Source organism: Sciurus carolinensis, chromosome 6, assembly GCF_902686445.1.
Source record: "Sciurus carolinensis chromosome 6, mSciCar1.2, whole genome shotgun sequence".
In the NCBI taxonomy this organism is placed as follows: Eukaryota; Metazoa; Chordata; class Mammalia; order Rodentia; family Sciuridae; genus Sciurus; species Sciurus carolinensis.
The window spans coordinates 34,166,297-34,191,191 of record NC_062218.1 but is presented as its reverse complement, the minus strand read 5'-3'; the positions used below and the strand labels follow the sequence as shown (position 1 = coordinate 34,191,191).

At 38.1% G+C, this 24,895-nt stretch overlaps 1 pseudogene; it reads right to left on the bottom strand.

The window, feature by feature from the left end:
- Positions 1-24,580, bottom strand: part of LOC124986299 (39S ribosomal protein L1, mitochondrial-like) — a 43,771-nt pseudogene extending 19,191 nt beyond the window's left edge.
- Between the last annotated feature and the right edge of the window lie 315 nt (positions 24,581-24,895).

Here is a 24,895-nt window from a genome sequence, read left to right as displayed (position 1 = left end):
CACAATTTCAACTTGGAGGAAGTGGGTCTTCAGTTCACCGATTACACTAGTTTCTAGAGGCCGATCAGACAAACAATCACTGCAGGTTTATGCCCTAATTTATGACCTAAGCACTCAGATTTGATGAGGACTGACAGGTACACTTTGTGTGAGGGCTTGACTTAGGTATTGTCATGTGATGACCTTTTAGGAGGAAAGAAGACTAACCACATTGGAGATTTTAAGGATCCATGAGAACAACCACCTCTCTTCTTTTTTTTTTTTTTTTATTGTAAACAAATGGGATACATGTTGTTTCTCTGTCTGTACATGGCGTAAAGGCATACCATTTGTGTAATCATAAATTTACATAGGGTAATGTTGTTTGATTCATTCTGCCATTTTTTCCCTTCCCCCCCTCCCTTCCCACCCTTCCCCTCCATCTATACAGTCCTTCCATCCTCCATTCCTGCCCCCCTCCCTAAACCCAACTCCACCCCCAACACTAACCCTTCCCACCCCCCATTATGTGTCATCATCCACTTATTAGCGATACCATTCTTCCTTTGGTTTTTTGAGATTGGCTTATCTCACTTAGCATGATATTCTCCAGTTTCATCCATTTGCCTGCAAATGCCATAATTTTATCGTTCTTTATGTCTGAGTAATATTCCATTGTATATATATACCACATTTTCTTTATCCATTCATCAATTGAAGGACATCTAGGTTGGTTCCACAATCTGGCTATTGTGAACTGAGCAGCTATGAACATTGATGTGGCTGTATCTCTGTAATATGCTGATTTTAAGTCCTTTGGGTATAGGCCAAGGAGTGGGATAGCTGGGTCAAATGGTGGTTCCATTCCAAGTTTTCTAAGGAATCTCCACACTGCTTTCCGGAGTGGCTGCACTAATTTGCAGCCCCACCAGCAATGTAAGAGTGTACCTTTCTCCCCACATCCTCGCCAACACCTGTTGTTGCTTGTATTCTTGATAATTGCCATTCTAATTGGGGTGAGATGGAATCTTAGGGTGGTTTTGATTTGCATTTCTCTTATTACTAGAGATGTTGAACATTTTTCCATATGTTTGTTGATTGCTTGTAGATCTTCTTCTGTGAAGTGTCTATTCATTTCCTTAGCCCATTTGTCAGTTGGATTCTTTACATTCTTGGTGTAGAGTTTTTTGAGTTCTTTATAGATTCTGGAGATTAGCGCTCTATCTGAAGTCTGATTGGCAAAGATTTTCTCCCACTCTGTAGGCTCTTTCTTTGCATTGCTGATAGTTACCTTTGCTGAGAGAAAGCTTTTTAGTTTGAATCTATCCCAGTTATTAATTCTTGCTTTTATTTCTTGTGCTGTGGGAGTCCTGTTGAGGAAGTCTGGTCCTAAGCCGACATGTTGAAGCTCTGGACCTACTTTTTCTTCTATAAGATGCAACGTCTCTGGTCTGATTCCGAGATCCTTAATCCATTTTGAGTTTAGTTTCGTGCATGGTGAGAGATATGGGTTTAGTTTCATTCTGTTGCATATGGATTTCCAATTCTCCCAGCACCATTTGTTGAAGAGGCTATCTTTTCTCCATTGCATATTTTTGGCCCCTTTGTCTAGTATGAGAAAATTGTATTTATTTGGGTTTGTGTCCGTGTCCTCTATTCTGTACCATTGATCCACCTTTCTATTTTGGTACCAATACCATGCCGTTTTTGTTACTATTGCTTTGTAGTAGAGTTGAAGATCTGGTATTGCGATACCCCCTGCTTCACTCTTTCTGCCAAGGATTGCTTTAGCTATTCTGGGTTTTTTATTCTTCCAGATGAATTTCATAATTTCTTGCTCTATTTCTGTAAGGTACATCATTGGGATTTTAATTGGAATTGCATTGAATCTGTATAGCACTTTTGGTAGTATGGCCATTTTGACAATATTAATTCTTCCTATCCAAGAACATGGGAGATCTTTCCATCTTCTAAGGTTTTCTTGAATTTCTTTCTTTAGTGTTCTGTAGTTCTCATTGTAGAGGTCTTTCACCTCTTTTGTGAGATTGATTCCCAAATACTTTATTTTTTTCGAAGCTATTGTGAATGGGGTAGTTTTCCTAATTTCTTTTTCTGAAGATTCATCGCTTATATATAAAAATGCCTTAGATTTATGTGCATTGATCTTATATCCCGCTACTTTACTGAATTCACTTATGAGATCTAAAAGTTTTCTGGTGGAATTTCCTGGTTCCTCTAAGTATACCATCATATCATCAGCAAATAGGGATAGTTTGAGTTCTTCTTTTCCTATTCGTATCCCTTTAATTTCTTTGGTCTGTCTAATTGCTCTGGCTAGAGTTTCAAGGACGATATTGAATAGAAGTGGTGAAAGAGGGCATCCCTGCCTTGTTCCAGTTTTTAGAGGGAATGCTTTCAGTTTTTCACCATTTAGAATGATATTAGCCATGGGTTTAGCGTAGATGGCCTTTACAATGTTAAGGAATGTTCCCACTATCCCTATTTTTTCTAGTGTTTTGAGCATGAAGGGATGCTGTATTTTATCAAATGCTTTTTCTGCATCTATCGAAATAATCATGTGATTCTTGACTTTAAGTCTATTGATATGGTGAATGACATTTATTGATTTCCTGATGTTGAACCAACCTTGCATCCCTGGGATGAAACCCACTTGATCATGGTGCACTATCTTTTTAATATGTTTTTGTATGCGATTTGCTAAAATTTTGTTGAGAATTTTTGCGTCGATGTTCATTAAGGATATTGGTCTGAAATTTTCTTTCCTCGATGTGTCTCTGTCTGGTTTAGGTATCAGGGTAATATTGGCTTCATAGAATGAGTTTGGGAGAGTTCCCTCCTCTTCTATTTTCTGGAATACTTTGAGAAGTATTGGAATGAGTTCTTCTTTAAAAGTTTTGTAGAACTCGGCTGAGAACCCATCTGGTCCTGGACTTTTCTTTGTTGGAAGGCTTTTGATGACTTCTTCTATTTCATTACTTGAAATTGGTCTATTTAAATTGTGTATGTCCTCCTCGTTCAGTTTAGGCAATTCATATGTCTCTAGAAACCTGTTGATGTCTTCGAAATTTTCTATTTTGTTGGAGTATAGATTTTCAAAATAGCTTCTAATTATGTTTTGTATTTCGGTCGTGTCTGTTGTGATATTTCCTTGTTCATTCCGAATTTTACTGATTTGGGTTTTCTCTCGTCTTCTCTTTGTTAGTGTGGCTAAAGGTTTATCAATTTTGTTTATTTTTTCGAAGAACCAACTATTTATTTTGTCAATTTTTTGTATTGTTTCTTTCATTTCAATTTCGTTGATTTCAGCTCTGAGTTTAACTATTTCCTGTCTTCTACTACTTTTGGTGTTGGTCTGTTCTTCTTTTTCTAGGGCTTTGAGCTGTAGTGTTAGGTCATTTATTTTTTGAGTTTTACTTCTTTTATTAAATGCGCTCCATGAAATAAATCTTCCTCTAAGTACCGCTTTCATAGTGTCCCAGAGATTTTGATATGATGTTTCTTTGTTCTCATTTACCTCTAAGAATTTTTTAATTTCCTTCCTAATATCTTCTGTTATACATTCATCATATAGTAGCATACTGTTTAATCTCCAGGTGTTGGAGTAGTTTCTGTTTTTTACTCTTTCATTAATTTGTAACTTCAATCCATTATGATCTGATAGAATACAAGGTAGTGTCTCTATCTTCTTGTATTTGCTGACATTAGCTTTGTGGCATAATATATGGTCTATTTTAGAGAAGGATCCATGTGCTGCTAAGAAGAAAGTGTATTCGCTCTTGGTTGGATGGTATATTCTATAAATGTCTGTTAAGTCTAAATTATTGATTGTGTTATTGAGATCTATGGTTTCTTTTTTCAATTTTTGTTTGGAAGATCTGTCCAGTGGTGAAAGAGGCGTGTTAAAATCACCTAGTATTATTGTGTTATGGTCTATTTGGTTTCTAAAATTGAGAAGGATTTGTTTAACATACATGGATGAGCCACTGTTTGGGGCATAGATGTTTATGATTGTTATATCTTGCTGATTTATGCTTCCCTTAAGCAGTATGAAATGTCCTTCTTTATCCCTTCTAACTAACATTGGCTTGAAGTCCACGTTATCTGAAATGAGGATGGATACTCCAGCTTTTTTGCTGAGCCCATGTGCATGGTATGTTTTTCCCCATCCTTTCACCTTTAGTCTATGGGTATCTCTTTCTATGAGGTGAGCCTCTTGCAGGCAACATATTGTTGGATCTTTCTTTTTAATCCAATCTGCCAGTCTATGTCTTTTGATTGATGAATTCAGGCCATTAACATTCAGGGTTATTATTGAGATATGATTTGTATTCCCAGTCATTTGGTTCATATTTAAAATTTTTGACACATCTTGGTTCCTCCTTTATTTGACAGTTCCTTTAGGATAATTCCTCCCTTTGCTGATTTGCTTCTTTGTTTTTTATCTCTTCCTCATGAAATATTTTGCTGAGAATGTTCTGTAATGCTGGCTTTCTTTTTGTAAATTCTTTTAGCTTTTGTTTATCATGGAATGATCTTATTTCATTGTCAAATTTGAAGGTAAGTTTTGCTGGGTATAAGATTCTTGGTTGGCATCCATTTTCTTTCAGAGCTTGAAAAATGTTGTTCCAGGCCCTTCTAGCTTTTAGGGTCTGGATTGAAAAATCTGCTGATATCCGTATTGGCTTCCCCCTGAATGTAATTTGGTTCTTTTCTCTCACAGCCTTTAAAATTCTGTCTTTATTTTGTATGTTAGGTATTTTCATTATAATGTGCCTTGGTGTGGGTCTGTTGTAATTTTGTGTATTTGGAGTCCTATAAGCCTCTTGGACTTGATTTTCCATTTCATTCTTCAGATTTGGGAAATTTTCTGATATTATTTCTTCAAATAGATTGTTCATTCCTTTGGTTTGTTTCTCTAAGCCTTCCTCAATCCCAATAATTCTCAAATTTGGCCTTTTCATGATATCCCATAGTTCTTGAAGATTCTGTTCATGATTTCTCACCATCTTCTCTGTTTGTTCAACTTTGTTTTCGAGGTTAAATATTTTGTCTTCAATATCTGAAGTTCTGTCTTCCAGCTGTTCTATCCTATTGGTTATGCTTTCTATGGAGTTCTTAATTTGGTTTATTGTTTCCTTCATTTCAAGGATTTCTGTTTGGTTTTTTTTCAATATCTCTAACTCTTTATTGAAATGATCTTTTGCTTCCTGAATTTGCTCTGTTAACTGTCGATTGGTGTGATCGTTCAATGCCTGCATTTGCTCTTTCATCTCATCGTTTGCTTCCCTAATCATTTTAATTATGTACATTCTGAACTCCCTTTCTGTCATTTCTTCTGCCATGCTGTCGTTGGATTTTATTGATGTAACATCTAGATTTGTTTGGGGCATTTTCTTCCCTTGTTTTCTCATATTGTTCAGGAATCAGTGGGTCATTAAGATATTGCAGATTTCCTCTATCAACTTATAATGTCCCTGAAGATTGCTAGTATATCCCCTCTTATCCTTCAGTAGCCTGAAGTCTTGGAGGAAGTTGATAATGCAGAGCTCCACGAAGAAGCTGCCTCTCTAGGGGTGGTGACCCTCAGGTGGCGTATATTCCCTGCTAGTGGGCAGTGGTGCCTCCACTTGTTGACCAATGGTCATCCAATGGGGAACTAGACTGCGGGCTGAGGCAAGGCCTGTTTGTGCCTATGTCTCTGGCTTTACCGTCCCTGTGGGAAAACCTCCCTTGGCCGGGAAGAGTCACTCGGTGGGGACGTCTCACTGGTCAGCTGCCCTCCTAGAGGTTCCCCTCAATCTACAACTACCACCTGGGCTGGGCTGTCTTCCTCTGCAACGATCCCAGGGGCCCGGACCTACGTCCTGGGCCTGGGAGCCTCACCCTTCGCAGGCGAGTCTCCTTAGGCTGCCTCTCCCAGAGATTCTGCCCGCCGCCCTGGAAACATCGCTCCGCCCCTAGGCGTGTCTCTGTGCGGCTCTTCCAGCAAGAAGCCACCTAGCTCCTGGGACCCTGCTCTGCACCAATCGCCTGGCTATGCAGCCCCTCCCCTGAGCCACCACCTGGAGCCCCGTACAATAGCTCCAAGACCCAGAGACCCGCCACACACCTCCTCCTCCGGACAGCCGCCCAGTTTCTGACGCAGTCACTAGGAGTCCAAACAACTCACTTCGGGTCTCCTCCTCCCGCCAACCACCGGTAGCCCTAGGCAGTCACTCCAAGTCCAAGTGACCCGCCCTGTTCCTCCTCCTCCTCCTTGGGGTAGCCCCCTGGGTGTTCAGGAGCGGTGGCTCCGAGACCAGGTGACTCACCACGCTCCTCCTCCAGGCAGGCCACCGGTGTTCAGGAGCGGTCGCTTTTAGTCCAATCAACTCACCACTCGCCTCCTCCTCTGGCAACCGCCTGTGGTTCTGATGCAGTCACTCCCAGACTAAGCATCCCACCGCTCTCCTCCTCCAGGCAGGCCACCAGTGTTCTGGAGCAGCTGCTCTGAGTTCAAACAGCTCGTCGCGCAGCTCCTCCTCTGGCAACTGCCCACGGCTCTGATGCAGTCACTCCCAGGTCAAGCAACACGCCGCGCTCCTCCTCTTCCTCCGGGCAGTCCCCCGGCGCTCAGGAGCGCCCACTCTGAGTTCAAACAGCTCGCCACGCAGCTCCTCCTCTGGCAACCGCCTGTAGCTCTGATGCAGTCACTCCTAGACCAAGCGTCCCGCCGCGCTCCTCCTCTTCCTCCGGGCAACCCCCCGGTGTTCAGAAGCGGTTGTTCTGGGTCCAAACAGCTCGCCACGCAGCTCCTCCCCAGGCAGCCGCCCGGAGCCCCAGCGGCTGCTCGAGTCCAAGCGCTGTGCTGAGCCGCCTCCTCTACGATGATCCCAGTTGTCCGTGTTTACCGCCCCAGCGGGGGGAGGGGCGTCTCGCCGAGCAACTCCACTTCACAAATTCCCTGCGTTCCGGGGCTACCGCCCCATCTGGGACGCCTCCCCAACGGGAGAGACTCACCCGGCAGCTTTGAGTTGGTCCCAAGTCTCTCACTATCTCCTCTTTTGAATCTTGCGTCCTGGAGCAGCGTGAAATGCAGCCGCCCTCTAGTCCGCCATCTTGGCCCTACCACCTCTCTTCTTGATGCCAACATTTACTATCAGAGCTTCATTGGTCATAAGGTGAGTATGTTCCTTGTTTAAATTTAAACTTTCCTGAAATAATTACATGGTAAGTACATCGAGGCCTTTCTAAGCACACACATTGAGGAGTCTGTAAAATAAGGAGGCGCTCTAGGTCAATACAGGACCTCAGCTCTCACGTGGGAAGGCACGCTTGAGTGAAATGCTTGGTTAAGCAGGAGCATCAGCAAAGCGTTTTGATAGTAAACTGGCTCAAAAGGGAGGTTGCAGGATCAGAGACTTGCTGTCCTACTGACACCCCATATTTCCAGGTCATAGAGCAGCCACTTGAAATCAAATAAACTTAGTTCTCAGTAATCCATGAGATATTATATCAATATTGCTTCTTAGTAATATCAATGTGAGTTTTTTTTTTTCTTGGTAATATCAATGTGTGAGGCAAAAAGAAAAAGAAAAGACTGTTGAATCCAGTTAAAAATAGAAAAAAATTACTAAATCAACCAAATGTCTAGCTTAATAAAGTCAAAACGGTTTTTTCCAATATGTTTCTCTGAATTTACTAAATTGAGCAACTTTGGGGAGCATCGGTTGGGCCAAGCCAGAAAGGGAAGGCAGGAGTTGACTGTGCCCCTCTCTAGGTGGGCAGGAGGAGAATGAAGGGCCAAGATAAGGCCCAGCTGACTGAATCCACTTCTAGCAGTTTATTCACTTCCTTTGCTACACAGCAGTTTCCTGTTTCTTCTAGCAGCCCGGCTTACTTTCTAGAAAGAACCAAAGTATCCAACTTCTGGGAATCCATTGCCATTTCATCAAGATCAAATTCAAACATACAATTCTACTGTGACTTTCCAGGCTCCTCTTTCAAAAAACTGAATCTGCAATAAGGAAGAAAGACATTCCATGAACATTGTCCCATTTCTAATTTAAAATAGCAGGATCTGTGCAGACCTGAATAACATAGAGGAAACATCAAAATAACCTCATTAGAACTTGGTCAAATGCTGACCTCACTGGGAGTTCTCCATCCAAACCCTGAATCCACTCCCTGGGGAGCTGTCCAGGAAGCCCCAGTACAGTCAGAAACCAATGTTCTTAAGTATGTGGTTTGCTGGTGGGTTGCAAGTTCTGATTCTTGCAGTTCCTCTTTGCTTTGGCCATATATATATATATATTTACACTTGTATATAATATAATTGCTAAATATAATTCTTTGTTAAAATAAGGCTTTAAGAGTTTGATTTTTGAAAGTAAAGGCACTCATCTACTCATCTTACAGACCTTTCTCTGTGAAATTAAATAACTCTGTTATTGTATATTTCACTTAACAGAGCTTCTGCTTTTAATGTAGTATTCCTTGCAGATGAAAATCAAGTTAAGGCAGCCTGACTGAATGGTGGCTCCAAAATAATGAAGAACAAATGGGCAATTGATGTCAGGATCCCAGAGTCCAGCAGTGAGCACTTGTCTTCATTTGAAAAATTCCGTTTCTATTCCCATATATCTGGGGGGCCCAATCATGGCTACAACAGAAATTAAGTTACCAGGAATTGCCTTCATGTTTGTGAGCTTGAGATCATTGTCTTCTCGTTTCTTAATTTCTAGGGTACTATATGACCTATTTCTACAGCAAACTCATCTTTGAGAATCTTAGAAAAGCTGCCTCTGTTGGTATGAGTTTAGGCCAAATTGCACTGAGAAATATAAGACAATAATTTCTGAGTGACTGTTTTATTCTCTTGTGAATAATAATCTTCATATATTAAAATCACTGCTCTTAAATGGTGACAATATGCTGGACTCAGCTCTGATTTTTAAGAGAGAAAAAATAGTGGGGGTTTTCATCCAGCATGAGTTCATTCACATGAAATGGATTCACACTTTTGTTTGCAGTTTCCTTTGTTTTCTCACATGCATTTTAGAAAATATTTACTCCTGGTCAGGTGAGAGAAGAAAACTATGTTCCTCTGTTTCCCTGAATGCATGCCTGCTCATTTTAAATTTGTGGAATGATTGCTTTGTTTTTTAAGATTATGAAATGTAACATTTGGCAAAGAAAAGAAATTTACTTTTCTTTACAAAGAAGGATCTCAAGAGTTCTAGACTTTAGAAGACTGGCTGCCCCTCCCCCCCAAAAAAAGAAAACAATAAAATAATATCTTTTGGTAAAATTTTAAAATTTGGCTATTCATCATGAAAAAATGAGTATTTTCTCACGTACATATCCTACCTACACATGGATCCATATTATCAGTGACCTGCATTGTAAGTTTCAGTAATAAAGCTGTTTGTTGAAGGAGTCAGAAACATAAGGGAAATGTTAGAAGTTCTGTTTATTTGGAAGCCTAGCATGAGATAGGAACCTGGTTTGATACTGCCACTCTTACTGCTTCTTTCATGGTTTCCCAAGGATTTGCTTCACTATTGAAAGCAATTGGTTCTCAAAACTGAGATCCCCTTACCCACAACAGTAGTAATCTCTTTAGAGGGACTTCATACTCATAACAAACCATTAGAAATTATTCATACATTGCTGGTGGGGTTGCAAATTAGTGCAGTCACTCTGGAAAGCAGTATGGAGATTCCTTAGAAAACTTGGAATGGAACCACCATTTGACCCAGGTATCCCACTCCTTGGTTCATATCCAAAGAACTTAAAATCAGCATACTATAGTGATGCAGCCACATCAATGTTCATAGCAGTTCTATTCACAATAGCTAGGTTGCGGAACCAAACTAGATGCCCTTCGATTGATAAATGGATTAAAAAAATTGACCTATATACACAATGGAATATTACTCAGCCATAAAGAAAAATAAAATTGTGGCATTTGCAGGTAAATGAGTGAAGTTGGAGAATATCATGCTAACTGAGATAAGCCAATCCCCAAAAACCAAAAGCCGAATGATCTCTGATAAACGGACGATGATACGTAATGGAGGGGTGGGAGGAAGGCAAGAATGGAGGAAGGATAGATTGTATAGAGGAAAAAGAGGGTTGGGGAGGGGGTTGGGGGGAAGGAAAAATAACAGAATGGGACAAACATCATTACCCTACGCACATGTATGATTACACAAATGGTGCAACTTTATTTCATAGACAAACCAGAGAAACAACAGTTGTACCCCATTTATGTACCATGAATCAAAATAAATTGAAAAAAAAAAGAAAATGGAGGGAAAGCGTTTTCTTTTCCTTTCTATCACTATAATAAAAATCAATTTTATAAATACCAAAGTTGTCTTATAACAAAAGAAAAGTCAAATACTTCATCAAAAGAGTTGTCCCTAAAGTGCTCAGGGCTGTTCTTCCCATTTCAATTCTTCTAGTCTCCATTCAAGGATAGTATTTTCTATCTCCGATTCTTCTTTGGTACTGTATGAATTCTTCGAAGAGCAGGACAACATGATCCTTTGCTGCCTAAGCAGACATTTTTCAATGCCAGCACACTTCACTGGTCACGCGTGAGGGGTCCGTCGTAATTCAATGGCATGGTTATCGTGGACACTTCCACTCCATGATTATGGGACCCCATTTCCTTCCATCCGAAGACTACACCATCTCCAAGGCCCTCAGAATTCGATGAAGGAAGAAAAAAATCACTCACAGAAAGATCTCAGGACCCAGTTCTTGAGATGGCACACATCCTTCCATGGTCATCCAGGGGAAAGGGATGTACAGTCTGTCTGTCTAGGAAGAAAAACAAACGTATTCTAACTTTTTTTTAAACTTTGAAGATATAATTTTAATACTTGATACACAGAAAAATTAAAAGATAAGATAAAAATTATATTTAAAATATATTTTAATCCTCAATAAGCTCAAAATACACATATGGAAAATGTGTACAAAATATATGAATAAAAGTCAAAATATGATTAAGAGCTAAATTACTAATTTAGATTGGTTTTTTCCATAAGGCTATTTTTAAAAATTTGTTCTAATTAGTTATACATGACAGTAGAATGCATTTTGACACATTGTACACAAATGGAGTTAAATGTCCCCCTCCTCTGGTTGAACATGGTATGCAGTCACCCCATTAGTGTAATCATACGTGTATATAAGGTAATAATGTCCATCTCATTACACTGTCCTGCCCATCCCCACATCCCCTCCCCACCACTCCCCTCTGCGCAATCCAAAGTTCATCTGTGTAGTCTATTCCCAAAATTGCATCTCATAAGCTGCAACACTGTTTCCTCCTGAAACATGTATATAAAATAACTGTGCATAAAATAATTCAATTCCCAGAATAAGAGTCATACTTGGTGTCAAATTCAAGAATTAAAAATACTTCACCACCATCTACACTGTGTGTGGTGGCTGCTTTAAATATTTTCCACCCCTGTTCAGCTCTTTTAATACTTACTACATTCAGAATATAAAAGATGTGCTTCATAAAGGGACATCTGGATCTTTTTAATATCTAAATTATCAAAATTTTATGCATGTACGTCATGCCCTTGGGTGTTTACTTTGAAACAGGTTCAAGTAAAGTTCACCTCGACGGAAAGCCATAATGACTTCATGCATTAATTAGCGCAGTCTAATTTTGAGAGCATTAAATGAATCATCAGTTCTGCTTATTATCCCCTTCAGAATCGCTTTGCCACTGTCTTGGCTGTATTTCTGAAAACATGGTCTCACAGAAATGATCCTGGGGTAGAACATGTTATTATAATTCTCTAGGCCCTGAGGTGTGACAAACTCCAGTGCTGCTGAGGCCTGACAGTGACTCAAGCGTCACAGAGTGGTGGCATACGGTGTTACCTTGGGAGCTGATGTTTCAAAGTCCTTGACTCATACCTGTAACTGCAGCAGGGTTCCAACCCTGCAATAATCCAGTGCATCTGAAATGAAGTCAATTGTAAGTGTCCCACCAGGGAAATCACGGATCTGTGTTGGCTTCAAGATGGTGTGTGCATGCACGAGCAGATGAGGCCGTGCACCAGACCAGAACAAGAGAAGAACATGTTGCAACCTCTATGTATACTCAATTCTTACCAAAGATGGAAGAATGAAATTAAGGGCAATAGTGTGCAATATCTAGCTGGAAACTCTCAGGCTCATTTTGTCCTCTGTAACATAAGGCAGGGAAATATTCTCAGAGAAAAGTGAGAGTCCCACAGTTTTGAGGGGACCCAGTGAAGTGCATCCATGAATTATAATAGGTGGCTTTGATTAAAGTAAATCCTGTTTAAAAATGGCAAAATGTCTCTAAAAGATCCTTTCGAGAACCTAGGAGTTGAGCACAGATCTGCAAAAAACAAACACAAGTAATCAACCAGAAAATGACAGAGCTGACTTCTTATGCTCTTTGTTAACTGCAAACAGGAGGAAAGAAAGAGAGATGATACCATCAACAGACAGTAATGTGCTACCCAGCATGCGTTTTGGGGAAAAATAAAATCAAATGCTTGTTGCCATCTCTTTAATGTAAAGATTTGTTTTTTTAAATCCTGGAGAAGTAGTTGCTTTTCTAAAGAATCTGTGCTATAAAAAGAGTATTTTGAAAATAGATGTTTGGAGAAGTTTCCACTCTACATGATTTTAATGCAGAAAGCAATTACTATGTGCAATATATTAAAACTGAAAAAGTTGTTTGATCTAATGGCTAATTTTATGTGTCAACTTGATTGGGCTCAGGCACTTCTAGATAACTAGTAATAAATGATAAAACTCATTTCTATTTTTGTCTGTGAGGATGTTTCTGGGAGATTAGTACTAGAATCAGTATGTATCAGTAGATTATTAAAGAGGATCCAATCCCACCGGAGGGGGCAGGCATCATCCAATCCATTAAGGGTGGGGATAGAGGGGTGAACTGCCCTCTTAGTCTGGGATATCCATTTCTCCTGTCCTGGGGAAGCAGAACTCCGGGCTCTCAGCCACTGGACTCTGACTGGATCACACCACCATCCTTGATACTCCAGCTGGCACGTGGCAGGAGGTGGAATTTGTCTACCACAATAGTCTCATGACCTAATTCCCATAATAAATACGTGGTTATATATTGTTTTAGTCCATTTTATGTTGTTCTAACAGAACATCTGGGACTGGGAAATTTCTGAAGGAAAAAATCATTTTTTATAGTTCTTAAGAAGTAAGAAGTCCAGGGTGGAAAAGACCACAGCTGGCAGGGGTCTTCTTGCTGTGTCATCTCATGGGAGAAGGTGGAGTGTACTCAAGAGGGGGGCCAAAGTCACTTTTGTAAGAAACACACCTCTGCATTAGCACTAGTCCACTCATTAAGGCAGACACCTCATGACCTACTTACCTATTAAAGGCTGCCTTGAGGATGAACTCTGGGGCACACACTCAAACCACGGCATTTATATATCTTTATATCCTATTGATCCTGATCCTGTTTCTCTAAAGAACCCCAACTAATACACCTGAATATAAATTTTCTAATTCATTTAAAAATTTTCCAAATGACTTTCAGTGGATTGTTAATACATTAATAAAAATTGTACAAATCCACTTATTTTGTACAAATAACAAATCAACCTTGAGGGCTATAAAAATTTACCAATAAAATCACTAAGCAACCATACCCTTATTTAATGTGTGCCTGAAAATAAAATAAAATGTCCTGTGTTAATAAGAATTTTCAGTTTCATACATTGTGAGAATCTCCCTCACCAATGATAGCTCATAGAAATAACTATTACAAAATAGTCACACTGAAATTAGAAGGAATGCTGATTCATATTTAGTCATATTCCTTCTCTTTCAAATATTACCTTTTCTCTGTAAAATATTACATTTTTACTTTTTTGGAGACTGAAAATAACTAAAACTAAAATTTCTTTCTAAATTGTTTCCACCTTACACTTATTTTATGAATGGATAAAGAAAATGTGGCATACATACAGAATGGAATATTACTTAGTCATAAAGAAGAATGAAATTATGGCATTTGCTGGTAAATGGATGAAACTGGAAACTATCACAGTAAGTGAAATAAGCCAATCCCAAAAAAACCAAAGACTGAATATTCTCTCTGATATGTGGATGCCAACACAAAATGAGGTGGGAAAGGAAAGAATAGAAGTTCATTGGACTAGACAAAGGGGAATGAAGGGAAGGAAGAGGGGATGGGGATCAGAAAGACAGTACAATAAATCAGATATAACTTTTTTTTATGTTCATATACAAATACTTGACCAGTGTATCTCCACATCATGTTCAACCACAAGAATGGGATCTAATTAGAATGTTAAACTCTACTTGCATTTTTAAAATTTACATAATTATTAAAGGAGAAACAAATTAATGAAATACAAATATTTATTACACGAACATGTTTAATGTGAATATAATGGGTAAATGTTCAAATATTTTTTACTGATAAGTGTGAATAATCAAACTCCTGGAGATAAAACATTGAGACTGAAAATAAGGGTGTTCAGCCTACATAGTAAATAAGTTTATAATATAATTAAATATCCTTGGCTTCTCTGTCTCACCATGGATCCCTAAAAATCTTGCTTAAGGTACTTCAATTTTGCAAATTTACCAAATTTTTTCATGGAGATAGCAAAATAATATACAGATGGAATTTGTGTAATGATCCCATCTAATTCATTGTTTCTCTCCAGGAAAACTCTAAACTAGGGATTTCAGGTCATTCAGTATACAGAGGAGCAAAAGTCCTTTGAGTCAAGCAAACTCCTCAGGACAAAAGGCACTCTGTTTGAATGGCTTAGAGATGCTCTTCAACTCCTCTGTCCTTAAGGCCTTGAGACATTAGCTTGTCATAATAACCTTTGGTAGTAGAGGAGTCTGAGAAGCAAGCAAGTTATGTGATCTGCACATGTGCAAATCTAACTGTACTATGTAACCGAGGTAATTTGATAGGACCCTGGAATAGATAACAAACTGGATTGGCTTTCCCATGGGTGCCACTTCTTGCTCTTCTCCATCCTGTGTGCTTGCCTCTTAATTACTCTCCCTGTGTGGGCCACCATTTAACCTTAACACTAAACTCGTTCCACAAAAAATAAATCTGGTGCCTGGTTAAATCAGAGTTGTGTGTTACAAAGATATTTCAACCTTCTTATGAATTATAATCCTTTCATCGTGTAAATTTGAACCTGCATCCATAGTGTGAAAGCCAAATTTATGTAATATGAGTGACAATAATACAAATAATCAATAATAATATAATTAAGGTCATGACATTTCACAAATTAAATATAGCCTGTTTCTGTCTGAGAAGACTATGGACGCAATGACTTGGGTGCTAGATTTAGAAACAAATGACCAATTTTTTGTCATGATTCTACTTTTTATTTAACTGTAGACAAACTAATGACCATATCTGCCTCTGTTTCTTCACAGGCAAATTGAGGATACCTGTTCTGTCCTTTGAAAGGAGTTGTTTAGAAAAACAAATAATATTCTCACACACCATATACGCTCTCCTAATTTATTGACAAAAGATAGAGTGGCTATTTTATGACATGACTCATATATATTATTTAGACATAAAGTGGTAGAAAAATAAAGAATAGAAATATGAAAATTATAATTCTCATTCAAAAAAGCATAGTTTAGATGAATAGATGGATTTTGATGGTCTAAGTCCTAGACATATGCCTAACTCTGAAAGATATATTCTACATCAGTATCTCAATTAAAATTTTTATTTGAATCCTAGATGAAGTTCACATTTTCAAGTAATCAGGTCATTTATTAAATTCTCACCTAGAAAATCAATAAGAATTCAGCACAGATATACTCATTGGCTACTGAGTTTGAAATAGATTGCTTCCCCAGGTAGAAATCATGTTTGCCTGTGCTTGTGAAACAAGTCAGTTGAGTTCATACATCATCTGACTCACCACCTCCAGTACAAATCAGAATCATTCGTGAACAGTTCATAACTATGATGCTTTTACCCAATTTTAAATAACAAGAAAGGACTTCCTTTAACAACCTTGAAATAATAAAGTTAACCAAAATTTGACCATAAAAGAAGAAAAAGAGTTAGAAATATACAGAAAAGGCCTTTTCCTATATAGTTTCAAGTAGTGTATGTTTTTAGTTTTGCAGCTCATTTGGTCTCTACTGCAAACTCAACTCTGGCAATACAGTGGAAAGCAGTCATAGCCAACACATGAACAAATTAACGAGGCTGCTTCCAATAAATCTTTATTTACAAAAGGAGAAGCTGGAGATTTGAACTGCAGAATGTAGCTGGCCAATCCTGAACTAAAGATTATGGAGGGCTGTACCAGGAATTAATGAGTTTTAAAGATTATTTCCTTCCCTTGATAAAATTAGTATCTGCCTATTCTAAAAAATGCTTCCATATTTTAGTGTTTTCTATTTCTGTGTTTCTTATTAAATATTTCTTAAAAGAAGAATTTTGGTTTCTTCCTCATAGTATGTAATCTTAGCTTTCAGATCAGAGTATTTTGCATTCAGGTACAAAAGATTTGTAAATTAAGTTCATGAGCAAGGCATTATGCTGAGTGTAGTCAAGAACCATGATGTTTCTCTTAGAATTAAAACTTAGGGGGAAAATGGTGCAGACAGAAGCAAAAGATATTCTTCTTCTAGCTTTTTAATGTGGCAAATCATGTTTTCCTTTCACTGAAGCATTTATAATTTGGAGTATCTGGTACTAGTTAAGAAATAATTCTATAATTGTTTTTGTACTCACCATATATGAATCATTCCTCATTTATAATGTGCCCCAAATGCAGCTTCATTTTCCAGATACCGTGATGCAGGATAAAGTTTTTTGTAATTGAAAAAGAAAGGTATTTTTCCTATCTCACGAAAGGGATTCAATAAGAATTTCTAATAATTTTTTAAAGTTATTAATGACGTGTTATAGAAAAATTATTCTCTTTTAAAACAGTAAGGCAGGCTTTATTCAAGACTTCTGCAATAGGGCTATTGTAATAAGGGAGATTGGACTCAATTCCACAGTCAAGAAGGACAAGCGTAAATTCATAACCAATGAGTAAAGTGAGGGGGTCAGCAGAAAGAACATCCCCAAGACGGTAAATTACTAAACCATTAAGCGGCAGGGGATTCTGGTTCAATCCACTAATAGCACAGACACGAGACTTAGACACCAAAGGAGGGGTGTAAAACAGGCCCTATCATCAAGCAGTGGGATGGGTACTCTTTTTTTTTTTTTTCCAGAGATGAAATTAAATTTTTATTGACTTAGAAACAATTTAATTTCAAATATTTCTTAAACATAACTAAAATATTTTAAAAATATAAAGTGACAGAATAACTAGAGCATCAACTTAATCATTGCTGTATATGTGCTAATATGGTACTCTTAATAAACTGATTTAGTGGGATTCTAGACTCTGTTAGAGTCTAGAATAGGCAATACTAGGCAAACCTAGTATGTATAGAATGGGGGTCAAGTCCTAGCCATAGTAGAAAAGAGTTTTCAGAGGGACCTAACTAAAGTTTGGTCACAGAGAGAGTCTGTGAAAAATAATAGGTCAAACAGAAAATAAACTGAAAATCTAATAATAATACAATATACAAAAATAATTAGATATTATATTATCAAGCTTCAAATGTTATCCTGTGTCAATACATTTCTCCAAGGATTTTAAAATCATTGCTGTAGAAGAGATTTTTTATAACATCACGGGAAAGCAAAATAAAATGCATAAATTCAGATACACATGTATCAGCAGATTTTTAACCTTTTATCTACATTTTATTTTTGTTAATTCCTTTCTTTTTCATTCTATCATATTTGAAAGATATTTTTTCTATCAAAGATGACATCTGGATTAATCTTCACTCTATATTTTTTCTATGTATATTTTGTTATCACTTCAAATAAATGAGACATTTAGGTCACATCATCTAACCTTATTTTCATACTGTATTCACTATGAACATGTACAAAAATTTTAATATAAAAGTTAATTTTAAAATTCATGATGTTCATTTTCATTTTTCATAATATTTTCTAGGATGTACACTAAGACTTCAGCATCTTTCAAGTAATACCCATTGGGGATCTCTAATAATTGGGAAAACAATTCTCCCATGAGAAGGAGCTATCAGTTGCCTTTCACATTTATTTCTTTGGCAATTCTCTTTGCATATTGAGGGCAGATTGGGTTTGGTGCTCATTTCAGAACCTGTCAGGGCTGAGTACAAAATAGGGGCTATCATTCTGACTCCCCTTAAATGCTTTTTTCAGAAGCTTTCCTTTTAATAATTCCAATAACTACAATGAGTAGACTTTGAACTTAAAGAAATGAACACATATGCATTCCCCCAGAAAAGAAATGCTTAGTTTTCCCTACATGAAGGGTTGAATTATCTTTGATTCCATTATAAATATCACAGTCATCATACCTGAATTTTAAAGATTTAGATTGAGTAATTTGTTGTGTTTTTCTAATTTGATAGATATCATATGAGTAACTAGTTACCCAAGAAACTTAACTTTTTCAGTGTAACACACACCATTTGGCTTATCTGAATAATTGCTATTAAATTGCATGACAATTTTTTTGGGGGGAGTATCAGTTATTGAACGCAGGGGCACAATGGACCACTGGGCCACATCCTCAGCTCTATGTTGTATTTTACTTAGAGACAGGGTCTCACTGAGTTGTTTAGTGCCTTGTTTTTGCTGAGACTGGCTTTGAAATTGCACTCCTCCTGCCTCAGCCTCCCAAGCCGCTAGGATTACAAGCAAGTGGCACTGTGCCCAACTTGCATGACAATTTTTATTGTGAGAGAAAAAAGAACAAAATTACTCTCTTGATTTTTAATTGTATAGTATGGTATTTTGACTATAAGCACATGATTGTACAGTAGATCTACGTGTTTTCCTCTGCAGACGGAAGCTATATATCCAGTGAACAACAGATCCCTGTTTTCTCCTCTCCGCCCCCATCCCTGGCTGTCATTATGCTCCTTTGTTTCTGTGCTTGATCACTTTAGATATCTCATTTAAGTAGAATCATGCCATACGTGTCATTTTGTAACTGACAGTTCATTTAGCATAAGGTCCTCATTTAGCATAATGACATGTTGTACACCAGTATTTCTTTCTTAAAATCAGAATAATCTTCCGTTATATGCATATACTTTACCTTCCATTCCTCTGCCAACTGACACTTAGGCAGCTTCCACCTCTTGGTACAAGAGGTACCACCTACTACAATGAACACGAGTGTGCAGTATCTCCTCACGATCCTGTTTTCAGTATCTGTAAACAGGATTGCTGGGTCATGTGGTCCTTCCATTTTGAATGCTTTGAAAAATAACTATGCAGCTGTCCATAGCAGCTGCTGCATTTTACCATTACAAGGCATGGTGGCTCCAATTGCTCCCAATCCTCTCTAACACTTGTTCATTTGTTAGTTTAATGACCATTCTAATATCGTGTGAAGTGTGAGATATCTATTGGCATCAGGATCTGCCATTTTGCTGCTGCCAGTATTCTCCCTCCCCCAGGCCACTTTACAACCCAGATTGTTAGCCTGCGAACCTCCTCACCAGCCATTGGTCCATAGTGATTAGCCCGCAAAATTCGACTACTTAAGAATAGCTCCCCCACCATTCTCTCTCTCTCTCTCCTCCTTGCACTCTCTTTCACGTGCATACTTTCTATCTCTTTATCTCTCTCTCTCTCTCTCTCTCCTCATTGTTGCTCACCCTCTCTCTCTCTCTCTCTCCTCCTCACTATTGCTCACCCCACCCCTCTCTTTCTCTCTCTCACCCTGGGGGCAGACACTCTGCCTGTTCACTTAATAAACTCTCTTGCATGAGTTCCCGAGTCTGGAGTGGTTTCTGGGTCCTTTCAATATCTCATTATGCTTTTGATTAACATTTCTCTTAATAACTGTTATGAAATTGATGCTAAACAAGTTTCATATGCTTGTTGCCCATTTATATGTATTCTTTGGAACGATGTCTATCCAAGTCCTCTGCCTGTTTTATAGTTAGGTTTCTTCTTTTGTTATGAGCTGTATAACTTCTTTACATATGCCAGATGGTAGCCCTTGTTGGACACAAGATTTGAGAATATTTTCTGCGTTCTGTAGGCTGTATTTTCACCCATTGATCATTCCCTTCCCTGTGCAGATGCTTTTAAATTCAATGTATTCTTGTCTGTCCACTTTTAATTTTGTCATTTGTGCTTTTGATACCATAGGCTGATGTCCCTGATCAGTCCAATGTCATGAAGATTTTCCTGTTTTCCCCCCACCCCAGGAGTTTTAAAGTTTAACATTTTACATACATAGATTTTTAATCCATTTTGGGAATTCATTTTTGTAACACTAATCATAACACATTTTATCCTTCATGCTTTTAATTATTTTTCTTCAATAGTCTGTGTTCATATTTATAGTGGTAGTTCCTTTTCTGTTTCATAGTGTATTTAGTTTTTGAAGTTTCAAGTCCACTTTCCTGTTTTCTCAGTCTTCTTTGGTTCAGTTGTCAGTATACTTCTTAAATTTCTAACAATTTTACTAAGAATATTAATGTTTGTTCACTTTTAATTTCTAATAAAAATTAAATACATGTGGAGTACTATTTACCACTTTTACCTACAGTATTTACTTTCCACTCCTGGATGTCCCTGTGATTATGATGTGATTGAGAGCTCATTGTCCGAAATGGTCAAATGAAAATGGTACTCACCTGAATTTCAGAGAAAATCATGGCATCCTCAAAATGAATAGGTCATAAAATTTTGTTTGCTATTATTTTCAAATAATGTCTTAAAAAGTTTTGTAGTAAAATGGAATACATGGGAATTGTTAGAGCAGTGATAACAATTTAAATGTAAGTAAGTCAGTAAAAAAGTATGTCAAGGGAGCTGGGATCGGCTCAGTGGTAGAGTGCTTGTCTCCCACGTGTGAGGTAGTGGGTTCAATCCTCAGCACCACATAAAATGAATAAAATAAAATAAAGGTATTGTGTCCATTTACAACTTAAAAAATTTTTTTTTAAAGTGTGCCAAGAACCTGAGCAGACAGGCCTTACAGGACTCCCACCTCAGTCTACCACCAGTAGGTCAAACCTTTTCATCCAGTCACATCTCTACGACCTACACTTAAAAGTGGATTGCTTACCCTGGGTCTCTGGGTTTTCAGCTGGAAGGCTCTTGTGTCATATGATTAAACACATTTGTTAAAAATTAACTAATAATAACATATTGTATGTTTGAAAATTGCTGAGAATAGATGTTCTACAACAAAATAAGCATATGAGGTAACAAATATGTTGATTAGACGATTTAATCATTTCTCATTTTACACATTTATCAAAACATCACATTGTACATCACAATATATATATGTATGTATACAATTTTTAATTGTCAACTATACCTCAATTTTAAAAATGCACAGGTAATTCTCAAAGACAAAAATATACTAGCAGAAATGTTTCTGAAATAAATATTTGAATTCAATAAGGGGAAAGAAAAGTATAATCAGAATTGCCTCTGTATCATGTACTTCTTTCTTCCAGGTGTGTTGGAGAGTACTTATTATGTGGTACCCAGAAAGCATGTGTTTAAAGAAACAAACAAACAACAACAACAAAAAAAAACCAAAAAAACAAAGAAATCCTTTGTTTGAAACAAAAATTTCAAATCACTTGATGTTTAAAATATTCCTCTTTTTTAAAGAGTACTACTCCAATCTTAAGAAAACCACATAGCCATTGAGAGGTGTGTGTGTGTGTGTGTGTGTATGTGTGTGCATGTGTAACAGGGTTCAATATAAAGTGAATTATAAATATTACCAGATGATTTTGAGTCTTTCTGTTCTGAATTTTATTGTTGAACCATTGGTCAGCTTTCAAGTAAATATTTTGCCTCCTCTTTTTCTTTGAAGTTGTATCAGCCACTACTTATTAATCTTTTGTAATTCTAAGTATTTATTTTTTAAACCTTCAGTTTCATGTCAATGATATTAATGGAGACTGGGACTAGAAGAGTCACTACATTTAAAAATAATGTCCAACAAGTGTACTCTTTAATAAAGCACATGCTGAAGCAACCAAATAATTAAAAGTTAAAAAAAAGAAAAATAGGTTGCAGTCCTTAACAAAGGGAATACTTTCTCTAATTTCTGTAGCAACCATTGTTTAGGATGGAATGACAGGAAAAGCCTGACAGCAATTAGGAAATAGGTTTGGTCAAGAAGATGGCAGGCATTTGAAACAAATGCCCAGCTTATCTGAATATCCCTTGTTGCTGGAGTCTTAAGCCATCTCGGAGACTCTGTCTCCCTCTCTTGACAGGTTAGCATCCCTACCTTGTCTTCCTGTGTTCATGGGTCACTGTCGGCATCACATAGGTCTTGCTTGTTTAACATCTACCTCCCTGGACTATAAAGTCCATAAATGCAAGGACCTTTCCTGTCTCATACATTGTTCTCTGCCCAACACCTATGACAGTGCCTGGCCCTCAGCATTCAGTAAGTATTTGCTGAATTAATTAAAATTCAAACTATACGGGAGATTCTTATTACTGTAACTGATCAGTCTGCTATGATGGTTGTGGGGAGCCATCCATGTTTAGCAGAATCAAGGTTGGCTGAACCATGGGATACAAAGTTCTGACACCCAGAAACTGGCAGTCAGGAGAGACTGTTTCAGACTGCTGGGGAGTAAGTGGCCCTATACAAAGGTGGCTCACCCCTGAGGATATGCTAGTTCCCTAAGCAAATGGCTCCCTAACTTCACCCCGTCCTGTTCCTCACAGAAGTCCCTCCTGGTCTGGGCCCCTTTTCCTATGCAACTATGGTGCAGATGGGGTCCTTCTTCTTGTTAGAGGCCAGATCTGGTATGGCCCTATCTGTCCCACCTCTCTTCCATTTGAAAAGAGTATTGGCTTTTGTGTTTATTGAAAAGATAAGTTTCTTAGTAATTAATTGTTCGCCAGCACCGTCATCTTCCAACAGAAACTCTTCCCCTCATCCATGCGGGACTAGAAACCCCCCGCAGATGGTTACCAAGATAATTTGTGTAAGGGACCAGGAACATCTACATTGTAAAATCTTCTTTCCCACTTCCCTTCCTTAAAGCTCTAAATTCCATAATTAAGGCTTTATCTCTATAAGACATGATCAAATGTAATTTCAAAACAAAGATCTTTAATCTCAAAGTGTGTCTTATGGAAAAGACCATCCCAGTGTAATCTATCCTGGAAACCGGCCAAGAGGAAAGCCATGATGATCAGAGTCAGGAGAGAGCCAAGGGCTGCCTTGGAGGCACAGGAGGCTCCACTTCAGAGCTACAACCCAGCCCTTTTTATTTTTTACTTTGAGACAGGCTCCCCCTAAATTACCTACATATGTGGTCCTCCTGCCTCAGCTTCCCAAGCCACTGGGATTACAGGAGCTGTAGTCACTCCTTAGTGGATACAATTATATGCAATTTATGTGACTCATAAAGCTGGTTTCCACATTTGTAGAATAAAGGTCTTAATACCATATCTTGCATTGTTACTGTGACACAGGAAGTAATGAAGGTCAAACGGGTCTTAAATTGTCTTGCTCAGTTTTTCCTTTAACCTATGACCAACACAAACCAAATCAGCTACAAAATCTAAAAAAGAACATGGCTTTAATTTAAATGGAAGTATTCCAAATTTTCTCTCACATTCCCCTCAATCAGGACAGAAGAATCATACAGTATGAGAAAAAAAAGAGGAAGCCCAATTGATTAAAGTTTGGGTTTAGTCACCTTCCTCCAGACAAGTTTAGTGAACAGGGACCCACATTTGCAATATACCAAGGAGGGATAAAGAAGGTTTAGGAAGGATCACGTGAGTGGAGTAGAACACAAACAGAAAAGCACTAGGGTGAGGCATTTCCAGAGAACATAGGAAACACTGTTGGAACAAAAGCAATCTCTCAGTGTGCATTTGATATATGACTTGAACAGTCTACTCTGAGACAGTTCTGGTAGTATATAGTATAAACTCCCACAGAAGAAATGCCATCCATTCACACTTACGAGTGCTCATTATTCACCAGTTTGCAAAAAAGTGTTTTATGTAAGATCAGCCCATAATTCATTATGATACAGTACTTTAAAGATAGCCGTCTCTTCTGTGTGTCTCTACACCCCCGTACACACACAGACACACACACACACACACACACACTTTTGTGTGTATATATTTTTCATTTCTGGAAAAAGAAGTTTAACTATCATATGCTCTGACTTCCTAGTTTTAAACATGATCAAAACAACAACAACAAAAACACCTGAGCCCAGATTGTGTAATGGGCCTTTCTCAGCTCAGAGGTATGTCGGGGAAAAGTTAAAACAAGAATTCAGGTTTCCTGTCTCCTGGGTGGGATGGGCCACACACCAGCCAGGATGCCCAACGTGCTGCCACTCACAGAAGGAGTTTTGGTCCTCCTCCCTCCAAAATGCTTGATTCACGGCCTTCAGTTTCCTTTTTCAGTTCCCTCTCCATGTTTCATACCTGATGGTTCAAAACTTCCACACATGTCCAGTTTCCTAAATTTTCCTCAAGATTATCGGATAAAATTATTCACCTGATGTTTCCAAATTCATGGAGGAATGGAAATTCTGATCTCTAACAACTGGACTCCAGCCAAGATGAAATATCAGGTGGGACTGAGAAGTCACTTGGGAACTTGACCAAATCCCCCCACACACACTGTTTCTGGAGGGTCGTGGTATGATGGCACTGTGGAAACAGTGCCACACACTGGTGACAGGGAACATTGACTACTTGGATGCTTCTGAGACTGTTTAAAAGAAAATT